The following is a 13,877-nucleotide window of genomic DNA, read 5'->3' as shown; positions in this document are numbered from 1 at the left end:
TGCTGTGGTGTAGCAGGTAAAGCTGCTGCCTACAGTGCTGGTATCCCATATGGGCGCTGGTTCGAGACCCGGCTGCTCCACTTCTGATCCAGCTCTCTGCTATGGCCTGGGAAAGCAGTAGAAGATGGCCCAAGTCCTTGGGCCCCTGCACTTGCATGGGAGACCTGGAGGAAGCTCCTGACTCCTGGCTTCAGATCGACACAGCTCCAGCCATTGCAGCCATTTGGGGAATGAACCAGTGGAAGGAAGATGTCACTCTCTCTCTCTCTCTCTCTCTCTCTCTCTCTCTCTCTCTCTCTCTCTCCCTTTCTATAACTCTATCTTTCAAATAAATAAATAAGTCTTAAAAAAAAAAAAAGAAAAGAAAAAGGAGAAGGAGAAGAAGCAGAAAAGCCCAAACTCAAACTGGCACTCCCAGATTGATCCCTGGCATTGTAAGCAGAGGCTTAGCCCCCTTTGCCACAATACTGGCCCCATGGTGCAAAAAATTTGAAATCTATGCATTGTTTCCCACAATTTTCATGAACTTTTTAAAGATTCTGAATATGCATGCATTTCAAAATTTTCTAAAGCAAACTAAAGTTACGTTTTAATTTCATTTCCATGAACTTTGTGAAGTTTCTTTATATTAGCAATAGATACAGGGAAAACTATCCAAATAATTGGCATTTAGTAACCCCAGGAAAAAAATACAAGAATGGAAATATAATCTCCTTCATCTTAGTACACACAAGGAGTCTTCCAAAAGTTTATGGGAAATGTGTGTATTATGAAAAAAGCTATGCATATGTTGCAAGACTTTCTGTACCAAAACAAACAACTTTTTTTTAGATATTTATTTGAAAGAGTTACACAGAGAGAGAAGGAGAGGCAGAGGGGGGAGGGATCTTCCATCCACTGGTTCACTCCCCAGTTGGCCCCAACGGCTGGAGCCGTGCCGATCCAAAGCCAGGAGCCAGGAGCTTCTTCTGGGTCTCCCACGTGGGTGCAGGGGCCCAAGGACTGGGGCCATCCTCTACTGCTTTCCCAGGTCATAGCAGAGAGCTGGATAGGAAGTGGAGCAGCTGGGACTAGAACCGGCGCCCATATGGGATGCCAGTGCTTCAGGCCAGGGCGTTAACCCACTGTGCCACAGCACTGGCCCCCAAACTTAACTTCTAATTCCATTTCCCACAGACTTTTTGATGTACTCTCACAGTTGGCTCAAGAGGGATTAATATTGAAAGCAGGGCAGCGCTGGTGTTTTTTGGGCGAGAAGGGAGGGGAGGCTTGGGGAAGACAGGCGGCTCCTCCTCTTCCACCATGGCAAAGTCAAGTTGTTGCTTAGAACTCACCCATCAAGAACCAGCAACAGAAACATCAGGTAGGAACGCTTTGGGCATTGACTACCCGTAGCTTAGAAAAATAGTTTAGTTTGCTGGCTTGAAATAATAGTGATCTGAAACAGAACAGTGCTCCGTTCTCTCACCCCTGAGATTCTCTTGGCCTTTTTCCTGGGGCCCAGGGTGGCCTTCCACCGGGAGCGCCCGAGTTTGTGTCTCAGGCAGTCAGAAGGAAGCTGGTGTTCATCTCAGCCAGGCCGTCGATGAGAAAGAGAATCCAGCTGTGATGTGAGAAGGCCCCAGTCTTTGTGGCCAGAACTGGGGCAGTCACTCCATTGGCAAGAGTGCCTGGAAGAGTGCATGTCTAGCTTCCCTATGCCCTGAGAAAGAGGCAGGCAAGAAAGGAGACATAGCTGTGTCCTGGGCTAGCCAATCAGCATGGTATTTAGAAACACAGAAGTAAATATTAGACTTTGAAAAAGAAAGCTCAAATGAACAGGGTTGCCTCCTAGACCCGGAACTTAGAAACACCAACTACTGAAGCCTGGTTGCTGTTTGGCAGTAGTAGTAATATTCTTTGTAGTTTTATTACTCAATAATGATTTTTGACTTTTAAACTTAGATGTATAGTTGTGTACACACACACACACACACACACACACGAGTTTGATCAAAATACAATTAACTGAAGGAAGGAAAGCACAAACTGCAAACGTAGCATGCTCTCTTGCCCAACTAATTAGCTCCCAACCTCCCCTCAGGTCAGTGCTCAGTCATGTCTGCCTCAGGGAAGCCTCTCTGGCTCTCCCAGTAGGGAGAGGAATATTGGGAAGACAGAAATGTATCTTCTTGAAACCTTGAGCACGGTTGTAGTTTCACAGCACTTGGGTGGTGTTGGATCCCTGACCGCCTCCTCCCATGAGACTCCTAGCTCCACGAGGGCAGAGATGAGGCTTAGCATCTCAGAGATGCTTCATCCCCGTCTCCCCAGTGCACAGCTCGCTCTTAGTTAACAGTTGATGAGTGAATAAATGACTAATACTCTGAGTCACAGGCACCCTGCCCGCCCTACAAGTATCCCATGGTTGTGGAACTTAAGCTGAGAGAGACAACAAGTTGAGTACCGTTGTCAGCAATGCTGAGCACATAAATCAGTTCCATAAACACTTATGGAGCATGTGGTGTGTGCCAGGTGAGCTGGCTTCCTCATTCAAGTTTCGGCAGTCCCCTAGGACGTGAGAGTGTAACCGTTACAGACGCCTTCAGCAGTAAGCCAAAGAGCAGCCAGTTAGGAGGAGTTTCACCAAAACTGATGAACTTTCTCTTGCATAACAAGAAGCCTGGAAACTATTACAGGGGGAGCAACTGCTGCTATTAGATCAGCAACTCAGTACTGAGTGCTCTGAGTCAGTGTCTCTGCACTTGTCTGCCACTCGTGTAGAATGATCTCATCTTTGCAGAACCAAATTTAAGGGCACAGAGAAGGTAGACAAAGCACACTGCAGGCATGAAAATCTTTCCCAAGGAGGACGCTGGTTAAGGCATTCATGTCCCACACTGGAGCACTTGAGTTCTGGACTCAGCTCTGGTTCTCCATTCTAATTCCTTCTGATCCAGACCCTGGGAGGCACCAGTAATGGCTTCAGTGACTGGGTTCCTCGATCCTACATGAAAAACTTGGATTAAGTTGCTAGTTCTGGGCTTCAGCCCAGTCGTTGAGGGCATATGGGGAGTGAGTCAGCAGATAGGAGGTCTCTTTCTTTGTCTGTCTTTCTTTCTGTAAATAAAGTAAATTATTTCAAGTAAATAAAAGAATAGATTTTTAAAAATATTTCCCAGAAGCCCATGCCAGACTTCCTGTTTTTTTTTTTTTTTTTTTTTTTTTTTTTTTTTTTTTTTTTTTTTTTGGACAGGCAGAGTAGACAGTGAGAGAGAGAGACAGAGAGAAAGGTCTTCCTTTGCCGTTGGTTCACCCTCCAATGGCCGCTGTGGCCGGCGTACCGCGCTGATCCAATGGCTGGAGCCAGGTGCTTCTCCTGGTCTCCCATGGGGTGCAGGGCCCAAGCACTTGGGCCATCCTCCACTGCACTCCCTGGCCACAGCAGAGAGCTGGCCTGGAAGAGGGGCAACCAGGACAGAATCCGGTGCCCCGACTGGGACTAGAACCCGGTGTGCCGGTGCCGCAAGGCAGAGGATTAGCCTAGTGAGCTGCGGCGCCAGCCCAGACTTCCTGTTAATCTCAATGGCCAAGACCAGGTCATATGAGCAATACTAATCAGGAGCTGGACTCACCTTCCATGAGATCAAGGAGGCACCACTCAATATTTGACTAAATCAAGGTTATCTTAGCATAAACCAAATGGGAGACTGCTGTTTGTCTTAAAAGCCAGCAGTGATACCACAATAATAATAGCTCCATAGCACAGATGATAGATTTGACCTTCGTTTTGGACAATGTAAGTGGACAGAGCTGCAATTCAAATCTAGGCTTGCTTTTTTCCCCAAGTTTGTACCATGGCACCTCCTAGCCCCAAGTTTGAAGCTCTTCTGCTATCAAACAGTGGTGGATTTGGTCAGGAATGGCCTCACAGAGGGAAAATACTTCAGGCAAGGTCTTGAAGGAAAGAACCTGACTGAGCTGACGGAGAGCCTGACAGGTTGGTGGAGGGACAGTACGTTGATGTCACCCTCTTCACTCTCACTCCGGTGTGAAAATGTTCTTCAGGTGCCCCATTGGTCAACAGAGCATCTCTCCCTATTTTGCAGAGACTATTAAGGCTTTGATGATGTAAATGAACTATAAATAAACTAAGAAGAGATGACATTTATCCAAGAGGAAATGCCGAAATGAGAACCCAGAGACCACGGTTGAGCTAGAGCGGCTGAACAGAGTGTTCCCGCCGAGGTTTTTAATGAGTCTTGCTTGTTGTTGATGCCTCAAGAGCTTGAAAAGGTCTCAACCTGGGAAAATATTTCCAAGTGACCTAATACATGAGGCTGTCTTTTCCTTCTCTGAGAACCTTTAGCTATCCCTCAGTACACATAGGACAACCTTGCCCATCACCTTCCTCCATCTAACTCCCACACTCAAATCCATCCCCATTGGTCTTCCACCTAGGGAGAGCCCAGCTGGGGATGGCCTGGAGTGGGGTTTGATGGGCAGCAGGCTGCACAGAACTGTTCTTGTCCAAGACTTAGCATCCCCAAATCACAAGTATGAGCAGAGTGATAAACTGTGAAAGAAAATTAGGAAGCGGGTCCAAAATGCCAGCAAGGGTATTTGACAGGACCTTAAAGCTAAATAGGCCAAAAGGGGATATTAAGAGTGGCTTGTGCAGGGCAGTGGGTGGGGGAACGCTTGTTGTAATGTAGTGGGTTAAGACACAGCAGCTTGCATCCCTGGCATCATGCATTGGAGTGCCTGCTTGAGCCCTCGTTGCTCCACTTTCACTCCATCTTCATGCTGATGCGCATGGGAAGTCAGCAGATGAAGGCTCACGTTCTTGGGTCCTGCCACACATATAGGAGATCAGAATGGAATCCCTGTCTCCTGGCTTCCACCTGGTCCAGAGATGGCTGTTGTAGCCATCTGGAGAATGAACCAATGGATGTAAGATGTCTCTCTCTCTCTCTCTCTTCCTCTCTCTCTCTTTCTCTATTTATTTATCTGCCCCCCCAACCGTGTCACTCTGCATTTAAAACAAATACATAAACCTTTTAAAGATGAAGAATAAATAGAACTAGACCATGGGGAGCAGGTGTTTAACCCAGCAATTAAGATACCATCTCCTATTTTGGAGAATCTGTTTTTGACCCCTGGCTCTTGCTCCTGAATTTACCTTCCTGCTTGTGCAGACCCTGGGTGGCAGAGGTGATCCCTCAAACAGTTGAGTCCCTGCTACTCATTTGGGAGACCTGGACTGAGTTCCCAACTCCTGGCTTCAGCCTGACACAAGTCGTCTGGCTGTTGTTGGCATTTGCGGAGTGAATCGGCAGATAGGATCTCTCTCTCTCTCTCTCTGTGTCTCTCTCTCTGTCTCTCTCTCTCTCCCTCTCTCCATTTCTCTTTCTCTCTCAATAAATAAATGAAATGTTTTAAAACTGGAGCATGGCCTGGGACCTCAAGCCAAGAGATAGGAATGAGTGAAAGCCTAATTGCAGCGATAAGATTCAGACAGTCACAAATGTGGAGCAATCAACTGCAGTACTTGCTGTTGGGGACAGTTGGTTTATTACCTTCTCTTGCTTGGTGCAGCCCCTCCCTCCCCTGCAGGAAGTGGGGTTATTTCTCCCTAGGTGATCCTGGCAGGATTCTCTGGAGATATTAGACAGATACCTGTGACAGTTTCTGGCCCATGCCCTTCTCAGTACAACAGGTTTTGGAGATGACCAGAGCACAGTACGTTTGTCACTGTTCCTTTTCCATCTCCACTTGCAGAGCTTTAGGCAGAGATATTAGTGGGCGAGGAGTAGGAAGTGGCCACTTCTAGTGATTCAGCCCAGTCAACAGGACATTGTCGTGAATCCAGGCACTGGAGACGGGAGGGCATGTGAAGGAGGGCTTCTGAGGTCATGACTGGTCCCGTGGGGCAGTTTTCTAAGAGAGGGCAAATTTTCCAAGAAAAGAGCCCTGGAGTGATATCCTATATAGAGCTCCTCCCTAATTCTTAGGGCTGGTTGGTATCAGTCCTCACAGAGAACCTTGAAAATTTCTGTGTGGTGCCATCCCGCTCTTACCAGGCTGTTGGATGTTAGAGACGTCCTGGGGTATTGCTGCTCCCAGGGGACCCAGAGACTCACTGGCTGTTGGAATAACCTGGGAGCTCACTAGAAAACCAGAATCTCCCTTCAGTCCTCCTGAATCAAGTCTGTGTTTGAGTGAGATGTATACGCACATTAAAGTTCCAGGGCTTAGAGATACAGTGGAAGCCATCGCCTGTTGGTGTTCACAGCAAGGAGCAATCATAGGTTTCTGTGGGTGAACTGTGAGCACTGGGCCAGGGGTAATTCTGCAGAAACTTGTTGGCGCTATCAGTGGAGGAAACTGACATGGTGAATTGTTAAAAGGTAACTTTGGAATGAGCCATCCCATGGGCTCATCACTCAAAGCTCCCTAAGGAATGATACAGCCAAGCCTAGAGCACACCCTCTGAGCTGTTAGGACCTAAAACATGAAGCTGAATCCAATCAAGGCTCCAGAGCTCCAGGAAATGAGAGAGATCAGGAAACAAGTCAAACGACTCTCCAAAGAACGAACCAAACAAAAAATCCACAGCATTGGGAAGCCTACAGCAAACGGTTACAGCAATAAGTCGAAGGTATGGAACAAAGATTGTGGAGATAATCTGGCCATTGAGGTCATGTGGAGAGTGAACCCAGAGGATGGAAGACTTTTCTCTCTCTCTGCCTCTGCCTCTCTGAAACTCTGCCTTTCAAATAAATAAATCTTTTTAAAAAAATGTGGAGCTGGGAGAAGCGAGGAATCTACCTTAAAATAGATTTAAAAGATGAACTGCAAAATGTAACCAGGACCAGGTTTGGCTCTTGATTTAGACAAGTGACAACCAGAGAATGTGTGTCTCACATACTCCCCATCCCAGCACTCAGGGCCTCAAATGGACATCAGGTGATTTTCCCGTCTCACTTCCCGCACTCCCCTGCCTCAGCTCTGGGCGCCAGCCCACCTGCTCTGCTCATTGTATCTTAGATACTGATTACATATTCTAGCTGGAATTTAAAGCCGTTTAATAGCTAAGACTGGTGTAGCCCTGAGGACAGAGGAAGAATGATGATGGCTCTTTGTTCTAAGTAAGTAGGCTTCTTCCAGAACCGTAAATGGTCCTGAAGGAAGGACCCACAGACTCGCCCCTGTCCTGTCAGTGGCTGCTCCATGTTTCCTGTAGCAGTGGTGTGCTGGGAGTCATCCCCCCTGCTTTAAAAGGGTCTTTAACATTTCAACAGAAGCAACTCATTAAAAGTAACACTTTTAGGAATTCTGTTTGTATTTGTGAATAGATTTGTGAATAGTAGTAAAATTGAAACAAGGCGGGGTGGGTGTCCTGACACAGAGGACTGAGCCTCTGTTTAGTGATGCCTGCATCCAGTATCAGAGCGCCAGCTGGAGTCCTGGCTGCTCCACTTCCCACCCAGCCCCCTGCTATTGCACCTGGGAAGGCAGCGACAGATGGCCCAAGTGCCTGGGCCCCTGCTGCCCACAGGGGAGACCCAGGTGGAACTCCCAGCTCCTCGGTTCACTCTGACGCAGCCCTGGCTAATGCAGGCATCTGCAGAGTGAACCAGTAGATGGAAGAATGAACTCTCTCTCTCCCTCTCTCTCCCTCTTTCTCTATCTCTCTTTCAAGTAGATGAAAATAAATATCTTTTAAAAATGAAACAATAGTTGATTAATTATTCGTTGCTCTGTCACAAAATTGCCAAAATTCAGCAACTCAAAGCACACAGTTTCTGAGACTCAGGCATTCAGGGGGAGCTCTGCCCGATGATTCTCAGGGCTGCTCATGAAGCGGTGGCCAAGCTGTCATCCCGGGGCTACCGTCACTGCGGGCTGCGGGCTACAGACTGTCAGGTCTCCTTCAGGCTCTCTCATGAGGTTGTTCTGTGGACTGCTGGACAGAGGCCTCACCCTTGCTCTGTGGATCTCTCCACAGGACTCTCCAAATACCCTGGCAGCTGCTTCCCCTGCACAAAGTAGCAAAGAGAAAAAAAAAAGAGAGAGAGAGAGAGAGAGTAAAACTGAAGTTGCAGCACGTGGCACAATCTGATTTGGGAGGTGACATATCATGGCTCCTGCTCTATCCCATTGGTCACACAGGCCATGTGGGAGGGAATTATACCGGGAGGCAGGATCACTGGGGGCCATCATGAAGGCTGCTTGCCAAATATGGGCCCTTTCCAAAATTTAAACAAAAATGTGCTTTTAATATGCTTATGAACACAGAAGGCTTATAAAAGTGAACTACATGGGGGCTGGCGTGGCACAGTGAGTTAACGCCCTGGCCTGTGGCGCTGGCATCCCATATGGGCGCCGGTTCAAGACCTGGCTGCTCCTCTTCCAATCCAGCTCTCTGCTATGGCCTGGGAAAGCAGTAGAAGACCTCTCTCTCCTCTCTCTCTCTCTCTCTCTCTCTCTGTGCCTCTCCTCTCTCTGTAACTCTGACTTTCAAGTAAATAAACAAATCTTTAAAAAAAAAATGTGAACTACGTGTGAGCCTCCCAGGTTATTCCAACAGTGAGGTAGCACAGCAGGTTAAGCCACCCACATCCTACACTAGTTCCAGTCCCAGCTGCTCTGTTTCTGATTCAGCTCTCTGCTGATGCACCTTGGAGGCAGTGGATGATCGCCCAAGGGCTTGGACCTCTGCCACCAATGTGGGAGATCAGGATGGAGTTCCTAGCTCCTGGCTTCAGTCTGATTGTTGTGGGTATTCAGCAAGTGAAGCAGGTAGAAGATTCTGTCTCTGTCTCTGTCTTTCCCTCTCCTCTTTCTGCTTTTCAAGTGGATAAATAAATCATATATATATGTGTATATATGTGATATGTGTGTGCATCATCTCAGAATGTCAAATCTGTCTCAATAGGAACGCTTAATGCATTGTAAATGTCTCTTATAAAAGGTAGTTTTTGTTTGTGTTCATTAGTGTCTTTTTTCCTTAATAAATGATTTTTTTCCCTTTTTTCTGGTCCCTGTATTCTATCCCAGCCACGTTGCCTTACTGGTTGGATTCTTGGTGTACTTTTGGTTTCAGCTGCCCAGTCGTGTCCTGGAGTTGGCAGGAATTCACCACAGATCCACCAATCCATGAAACTTCAACTGAGGCTGAACTTCTCTGGTTGAAAATACAGGGTCACTGGGGTGAGCGCTGTGGCACAGCAGGATAAGCTGCTGGGTGGGGCGCCCACATCTCATAGCAGAGTGCCTGGTTTCAGCCCTGACACCTCCGCTTCTGATCCAGCTTCCTACTGATGCATCCTGGGAGGTGACATGTGACGCTCAAACACTAGGGGCCCCTACTCTCCCTGTGGGAGGCCCAGATGGAGTTCCTGGCTCCTGACTTCAGTCTGGCCCAGCCCTGACGATGGTGGGCATTTAGAGGGTTAACCAGCAGACTGAAGATATCTCTTTCTCTTTCTCTTTCTCTGTCTCTGTCTCTCTCTCTCTCTCTCTTCCCCTTCACCCCCCTCTGTCCTCTGCCTTTCAAATAAATAAATACTTTTTAAAAATAGAATCGGGTGGGCTTTTGGCCTCACAGTTAAAGATGCCTGAGTCCCATGTGGGAGTCGCCTGGTTTCCAGCTCTTCTTCCCAGCATTCCTGCTAATGGGAGCGCTGCAAGGAAGCAGGCTGCATTTCTGCCTCTCCACTGGGAGACCTGGACTGAATTCCCAGGTTTGGGTTTTGGCTCCCTGGTTAATGTGAGCATTTGGGGAGTTCAAGCTGGCAGGTGGGAGCTCGCTCTCTGTCTCTCTCCCTTTCAGCCTCTCAAGGAAATCATTTTTTTTAAACATTTAAAGCAGAATCATTAAGAATAGGCAGATCAGAAGGGAAAGAAAAGTCTGGGAGTGGAATTTGCCTGCTTGGAATCCAGGAGAAAGCGCAGGTGAGTCACTAGCTGCCCCAGGCAAAATGCAAAAATGGGGCCTTAGCCTCCCTTCCCACTCTCCCCACCCCCTCTGTTCCCGGCTGCAGGCGTCTCAGGCCTTTGAAAGGAAGACAGCTTGTCCCTAAGAGGGGCCCCAGCCTTCATGATCTGGGCAGCCACCCATGCCAAACGATCCCCCAGGCTCCCTGTTGTCTCTGATAATAGCAAACTCCCAACCCTAGGGGCCAGCCGAGCAGGGAGCCTTTGGCCCAAAAAATATATTTTGCTGATATGCTCAGTGACGTTAAAAAAAAATCAAGATAGTATTTTTAAAGTAAAATTTCACATAAAAGTCTGATTTTATCTTTTTCTAAGAAAAATCAAATGAGCTGGCAACATGGAGTTGACATGGCAACAACAGCCCCAAGCAAAGACAGGATGCCTCCTGTTTGCACAGCCTGCCACGCCCTGTGTCTCCACAACCCTGGGCTGGGTGTCAGCTGCCAGGAATGGTTCCTTCTACCTGCTTCTCTAGCATCTTTTCCTGCACCAATTCTGTATCATTAATAGCGGGGAAGGCCGGCGCCGCAGCTCACTAGGCTAATCCTCCGCCTTGCGGCGCCGGCACACCAGGTTCTAGTCCCGGTCGGGGCGCCGGATTCTGTCCTGGTGGCCCCTCTTCCAGGCCAGCTCTCTGCTGTGGCCAGGGAAGTGCAGTGGAGGATGGCCCAAGTCCTTGGGCCCTGCACCCCATGGGAGACCAGGAGAAGCACCTGGCTCCTGCCATCGGATCAGCGCGGTGCGCCGGCCGTGGCGGCTATTGGAGGGTGAACCAACGGCAAAGGAAGACCTTTCTCTCTGTCTCTCTCTCTCACTGTCCACTCTGCCTGTCAAAAAAAAAAAAAAAAAATAGCGGGGAAAAAAATAGACCAAGAGGACCATCTATTTTAGGAACATGCAGGAAACCCCATTTCTCAGCAGAATATTGATTGCTACGTGTCTTATGTAAAGAATAATTATGTAGCTGAAGAACACAGTGTTGTCACTAAAAATCATATTAAGTACTAGGATAAATACAAGATGAAGATGTTGAACTGAAAAAGTAGAAATTGCTACAAAAAATGCAGTTGTGAATTTGATGCCAGGGCATTTAAACCTCGTGTACATGGTATTTTTATAGAAGTATGTATTGAGCATAGCAAAATCTATTTTCCTGGCCCGCCTGGAAAATGTTGTAACGTAGCATGCTGATGATGGGCTAAAAATTGCAGAAGCAGGGAGGCCCCCAATAAATTGCATTTCCGCCCCAACTAGATGCTCAATGAGGTGAGAGACAAAATGAAGATTAAAGATGGAGGCCAGGGCTGGGCGTCACGGGGCAGCGGGTCAAGCTGCTGTTGGAATGCCTGTGACCCATATCAGAGGACCTGGTTCAAGTCCCTGCTACTCTGTGTTTCCGCCCCAGCTTCCTGCTTCCATGAAAGGCCTCAAGTGCTTGGGTTCCTGCCATCCACATGGGAGACCAAGATGGAGTTCCCAGTTCCTGGCTTTGGCCTGGCCGGGCTCTGACTGTTGGAGGCATTTAGGGAGTGAACCAGTGGATGGTAGAGATCTCCTTCTCTCTCTCCTTAGCTGTCACTCATCTTTGCAAAAAAAAAAAAAAAAAAAAAAAAAAAAAGATGGAAGCCAAAGCGTCACTTGTATGAATCAGAGAGATACAGTTGACATTATTATCCAATGGGAGGGCCATGTGGAAGCTACAGATTCAGCTGTAGAGTTCCAGTCTCCATCCCACCCCAGCCCTGCAAATGGACATTATGGAAGAGCACACTTGCAGGGGATTGTGTTCAAGAGAGTGAGTGAAAGCCAGAAGGCAAAGCAAGCACGTCCAGGTCATCTCCGCAAGTTTTCACAGCAGATAAGCTACTCTAACAACCCCAAGACAGTGTTCTAGTGAAGAGAGCACATGGATGAAGAGTACCCTCGGGTTACCCCTGTTAATGCATGGCATTAATGAGAATTTGGATGGGACTGAAGAATTCTTAGACATGGTGATTGTGACGGGGAAAGATTTTGCATTTTTTAATTATTAATTTTTATTATTTGAAAGGCAGAGAGACAGAGCAATATATGTGTGTGTGTGTGTGTGTGTGTGTGTATATATATATATATATAGAGAGAGAGAGAGAGAAAGATATCTTCCATCTCCCGCTTCACCCTCTAGATGTCCTTAGTAGCAGGAACTGGGTCAAGCTGAAGCCAGGAGCCCAGAACTCCATCCAGGTCTCTCACAAGAGTGACAAGAACTCAAGTACTTGAGACACCACCACTGCCTCCCAGGGTGTAAATTATGCTGGAAGCTGGAGCTGGAAGCAGAGGCAAGACTCAAACCCCAGGCACTCTGATAAGGGATACACACATCTCAAGTGGTGTCTTCACCATTGCACCTTGGTTTTGTGGGCTGTGCAGCCTAAGCCTACACAGATGTAAAACCCTTTATGGATACTCACTGATGATGTCAGATTGCTTCATCCTCACCTGTGGTGGCGATGGGCTTGACATTCACAGAGTGAGCCCATGGAAGCCATTGAATGCAGGACGATGTAGTCACCAAAGCAAAACATGTGATATTAGAATATCTCATTCTGTAAGGATCTTGGGAGGATTTAGTAAAGGGGGCACGTATGGTAAACTGAACACACAGTCTATTCGTTGTATGGCTGACGATGAAAATGCACAGGCCCAAGCTGCACTTCCGGACAAACACAACCACGTGTACCTGCACACACACACTGCTGCGAGCTGTGTCCTTCAAGATTTTTCCAGTTAAATGAGCTCTGCGTACTTTTACCAGAAACAGATTCCAGTGGAAGCATATGGGCAGTTGATTGGATCAGAAGAAAGCTGACTCTCTGAGCTGAGGAGGGGCAGGAGCTGGGCTACCCAGATGAGCTGAAGGTTGGCTCAGGGCACTGTGGCACCATTTTCCACCCCTTAGCTCGAGACTCAGCTCCCAGGGAGGAAGCCCGTGACTGGCCTAGCTCCACCTTTGACTGACAGCCCCATCAAATGGCATCCAGTAGGCAAGAGTGAGGCCCCAGGACCAGAGTGGGCAGAGGGAGCTGAGCCAGACAGGTGAAGGCAGCAGAGCCCCTTGCAAGAACCTTAAGACGAGTGGGGCAGTTTGGCTTTTGTTGAGGCCCGGATGGACGATGAGCCGGCTGCTGCTGGGCCCATCATTTTGCTTGCCGGAAAGTTAGCAGGAAGTCCCCACAGCAGCACCAGGGAAAACGCAGGACCTGTGTGGTGGAATGAGAAGGCCATGCCAAGATGGCTGCTGGCAAGCGAGCGTCAGTTACTCAGGAATGGCTTTGAAACCCACCTGGCAATGGAGCCTGCCTGGCAACAGGCTGTGATTGGATGGCTTTGAAACCCACCTGGCAATGGAGCCTGCCTGGCAACAGGCTGTGATTGGATGGCTTTGAAACCCACCTGGCAATGGAGCCTGCCTGGCAACAGGCTGTGATTGGATGGCTTTGGAAACTGCCTGGCAACAGGCTGTGATTGGTTGGGGCATAGACCGCCCCTTGACCGGATTGGCTGGTCTTGTCTATATAAGCTGCTGCTCGCCTCAAGCCTGCTTTACCTGACTCCCGGGGTCTGTGTGATGACTCCGGGCCTCTTGCCCCCACCACGCTCCTCCTCTCAGAAACGAATCCACTGCAAAATTGTTGAGAAATCAACTGCAACAGACCTGCTCCACCCCACTGGGACCCCTTTCAGGAAAGTCGCCTGACCTGGAGCTCCCTTCTCCCCAGTGCTGGAACCGGGAAATCTGAATGGGAGCCTTGGACCCGTGCAGCTTTGGTTGACAGATGGGCTCATCCCTCAGTGTATTTCCATACTTCCCAAATCAGGAGAACCAAAAGGAGAAGCCATCGGCATGGGCGGAGAGG

This window comes from Oryctolagus cuniculus, chromosome 6, assembly GCF_964237555.1.
Source record: "Oryctolagus cuniculus chromosome 6, mOryCun1.1, whole genome shotgun sequence".
Taxonomy (NCBI): Eukaryota; Metazoa; Chordata; class Mammalia; order Lagomorpha; family Leporidae; genus Oryctolagus; species Oryctolagus cuniculus.
The sequence above is the reverse complement of the archived record's forward strand: the minus strand, read 5'-3'. Positions refer to the sequence as shown.